Source organism: Orycteropus afer, unplaced genomic scaffold, assembly GCF_000298275.1.
Source record: "Orycteropus afer afer isolate SDZICR_OR568_19922 unplaced genomic scaffold, OryAfe1.0 scaffold00546, whole genome shotgun sequence".
NCBI classification, from domain to species: Eukaryota; Metazoa; Chordata; class Mammalia; order Tubulidentata; family Orycteropodidae; genus Orycteropus; species Orycteropus afer.
In genome coordinates this window covers 1,630,821-1,634,965 of record NW_006922133.1, presented here as the reverse complement: position 1 = coordinate 1,634,965, position 4,145 = coordinate 1,630,821, and the positions used below count along the sequence as shown (strand labels likewise).

At 48.4% G+C, this 4,145-nt stretch overlaps 1 non-coding gene across 1 annotated transcript; it reads right to left on the bottom strand.

The window, feature by feature from the left end:
* Positions 1 to 2,490: 2,490 nt before the first annotated feature.
* On the bottom strand, positions 2,491 to 2,563 carry TRNAV-UAC. Its single transcript has one exon. It is a non-coding gene; the product is annotated as a tRNA-Val (tRNA).
* Between the last annotated feature and the right edge of the window lie 1,582 nt (positions 2,564 to 4,145).

Genomic DNA, 4,145 nt, shown 5'->3' with positions numbered 1-4,145 from the left:
TTCTGGTTAGCAGTCAAGTGCCTTAGGCACTATGCTACCAGAGCTCCTAAATTACCATGGCAGCCTATATTTTTGTTTGTTGAATCTGGCAAGTCTTCCTGGGGGAGATTCCTAGAAGTTGAATTTCTACTTGGGTATTGTTATTCCTAAAAGGATGTCTCCAACATGATTTGTGTTCTGTAAATTGTTCGCGATAAATTAGTTTCCTGTTCTTAAGATGTTCCTCAATCTCCTCTTCAGTCATCTGTGATTCCCATATTGGGTTTTCCTTTAATGCACTTGACAGTGAGTGAGCCTAGCGCCACAAGATGAAAACGTAGAGATCAGGGCTCTCTGATACTGATGAAGCAAGACAGTCCTAGGACATGGGAGAGGCTGAGGAATGTCCTCCTGCCTCCACCTCGGGGTACACGGACACATCTCCCCAACACACACCCTGGCAAAAGCCTTTGGAGCCCAGCTCCCTCCCCTTGCAGAGTCCCACACACACACACCGGTGCGGTGCCCAGAGACCTGACTCGAAGGGCCCTCCCAGGCTTCTATCCCTGAGCATTGGATTTGATGTGCCCCCAATTTTGCCTGTCTGGGAAAGTTTCTTTGCTGTCAGAGAGTGACCTTTGTGACAAAGCGAGGTGACAGATCAATGCTCAGAAAGGCATTAATGACAAATGTGTTCCCTCCTGGGTGCATTTGTGATTTAAGCAATAACCCAAAGGGCTGGAATTCTAACAATGGATTTTAAGAGACTCCCTCAGGGGCCTCTCTGACACTTAACGCAGGTCAGAGCAACTTCTCCCTCCCATTCCAGTGGAAGCTCCTTCTCTTCTTTTTCACCTCTCTCCACAAACTAATTTTATCTTTCCTCATTCAGAAGATTTCCTAATCTTCTGCCCCAGGAGATGGGACTTTAAACGGGTCCCAATCAAACAGAAGATGAACGTGTGTGACTACGTCCGTTTCCCCTTTTTTCTCCTGCTGGAAAGAATAGCTTCCCAGTTGCCCCACACTGCCATCTAGTGCCCGAAAGCAGCAAGCACTCTTAAATTACTTTACCTTGTATTTTTTTAAAAGCAATTTCTTTTCACGAAGGGAGCAAAGATGATTTGTTTTCTTGTTTTGCTTAATTTAGTTTAGTTTTGCTTTGTGGTTTTCTGTTTGTTAGTTTTGTAGCGCTGGTAAACTTCTGTGGTTCTATATACCTGATAACTTTTCCAGAGCTTTAACTCAGCCAAGAAAGCAGTGGGCAGCGAGTGATCTGTCTCAGGGGTCTGGGGTGGCCCTGAGACTCTGCATTTCTAACAATCTCGCAGGCGATGCCAGTACTTCGGCTTTGAGGACCACATTTGAGTAGCAAGGATACACTGCAGTAGGTCACACACACAGCCCCCCCCCCTCCCCGGACTTCTATAGCATCAAGAAACCAAACCAAACTGACTACCCTGGAGTCAGATCCGACTCATGGCGACCTCTCCTTGGGTTTCTGAGGCGGTATCACTACGGAAGTAGATGGCCCAACCTTCCCTCCGAGGAGTGGCTGGTGGGTTTGATCCGCCAGCCTTCTGGTTAGCAGTCACGTGCCTTAGGCACTACGCCACCCGAGCTCCTTTGACAGCCTAACACCCTGTACATTCTCCTGGACCTATTTTTGAACACTCTTTGAGGCTAATGAAGACTGTCCTGTGAGACGGATCCAAAGGGGAGACTGAGGAACATCCTCCCGCCTCAACCACGGGATACCTGGACACCATCCCTCCCCTCCACTGGCAAATGCCTGTCAGCAGGCGCACCAGGGAGTTCGCCTTTGGAGCCCAGCTCCCCCCCACCCCCGCCTTGCAGAGTCCCCTTCCCCCGGTGCCCTTTGCCCAGAGACCTGACTCTGGGGTTCCTCCCAGGCTTCTATCCCTGAGCATTGGACTTGATGTGCTCCCAAATTTTGCCTATCTGGGAGAGATGCTTTGCTGTCAGAGAGTGACCTTTATTACAAAGCAAGGCGACAGATTAATGCTCAGAAAGGCGTTAATGACGAAGAAATGTGTTCGCTCTGGGGTGCATTTGTGATTTAAGCAGTAATCCAAAAGCCTGGAATTTTAACAGTGGATTTTAAGTGACTCTCTCAGAAGCCTCTCTGACACTTAACACAGGTCAGAGCAACTTCTCCCTCCCATTCCAGGGGAAGCTCCTCTGTTTCACCTCTTCCGCCGTATGCTAATTTCATTTTTCCTCATCCAGTAGACTTCCTAATGTTCTGATCCGGTCGATTTGATTTTAAATAAAGCCGTTGGCTTCGCGTCAATTCCGACTCATAGTGACCCTGTAGGACGGAGTAGAACTGACCCAATACGTTTTACAAACCTGTAACCTTTACGGAATCCGAATGCCACATCTGCCTCCCGAAGAGAGGCTGGTGGGTTCGAACCCGGGGCGTTTTGGTTGTCAGCCGAACGCTTAAGCACTGTGCCACCAGGTTTCCTCAAAACTTAATTTCCGTTATGGTTCCACTGGGGCTCGAACCCAGGACCTTCTGCGTGTAAAGCAGACGTGATAACCACTACACTATGGAACCCTAACGGGAATTGGTGGTTCCCGCAAACAGACAAAAGATGAGCGTGAGTGATTTTTGTGTTTCCGTTTACAGGAAGAGTAGCTTCACAGCTGCCCCACACCGCCATCTAGTGGCCGAAAGCATCAGGCACCCTCGAGTTACTTTACCGTGTATTTTCTAAGGGTAACCCCTTACTTGAAAGGAGCAAGGAATGCTTCCTTGATTTTCTGTGTTTTGCAATAAACTGCGGTTCTATATAAGTGAGGCTTTTTAAAAGCTTAAAAATTCTTTAGAAGAATTAAATATTTAAAAAAATTCCTGTTAGTATTTCAGTGATTCTAAGTTTTGGTTTTCATTACATCTTCACTTGAAAGGCACCAGAAATGCTTCCATTCAATTAGGCTTTCACCCCATCAATATATTTAGAGCGACTGTCAGACTCAGATCTAATCAGAGGTCCCAGGGGACTGGGTTGGAGCCATACACAACCCACATGGGCCAAGGGTGAGCTCTGTACTTCCCCCCAGGAGCAGAAAAGCCCAGAAAAGCTTCTTGGTGCTGTGTGGGAAAAGAAGCCCAGAGAGGGACATCTCCCCCCTCTCTCCCTCCCTCCCAAGCTCTAAAAAGTAATCAGCTCTGTTGTTGCTGTTAACTGACCTCAAGTTGCCTATCCCCCCATGCCTGGCCCATTCGTGGTGACCCTGTGTACAATTAAAGGAAACGGTGCCCTGTCCTGCACCATCCCCATGATGCATTGCAGATCACACTGTTGTGATCCACAGGGGTTTCACTGGCTGATTTTCACAAACACATCATCAGGCCTTTCATCCTAGTCTGGAAGCTCCTTTGAAACCTGCTCAGCATCATAGCATCACGCAAGCCTCCACCAACAGACAGGTGGTGGCTGCGCTTCAGACGCATTGGCGGGGAATCTAACTGGCTCTCCTGCTTGGGAGGCGAGAATTCTACAGCTGACCAGGCTTCACTCAGCATCCGGGCACCTGGACACCTCGCCATAGAGATCTGACAGCAACCAGGCAGCCCCTGTCCCCATGACATCAGCTGTGGCCTTGATCCCTGAGGTGGCCTTCACAAGGATGCTAAGTCCTGTTGTATTTTTTGCAGAAGTTGTCAAAGTGGCTCTTCCTCCTACCGCACCCCCCTTTGTCACCAGGGTCCAAGTTCGGGACCACTTTTGCCATAAACTCCTCCTACAGAGTTTGTAATGTCACCATTTCCCCACTTTTTCTTACCCTCCTTCTTTATCCATAAGGCTTAGACCTGGGTCCAGGAGAGCAAGGCTATAAGATAATAGCAAGTAACAGATCCCTTTCTGGAGGTTCCTCTTCATAGTTAAGGCTCTGTCATTATGCTGTTTGACTCTCTATTGCTATAGGCCGAGTTCACTCCCAGGAGCCCTTTCCATTGCAAGGGTCAGAAACCCAACTCGACTGGCTTAGGCAAAAAGAGCAATGTACTGGCCTGTATTACTGGGAAATCCAGTGGTGAGCTGCAGGCATGGAGGGGTCTGGGGCCCTACAAAAATGTCACGGCTTTCTGTTTCCAACTCTTAGCTCTGCTTCTTTCTTTGTTTGGCCTCATT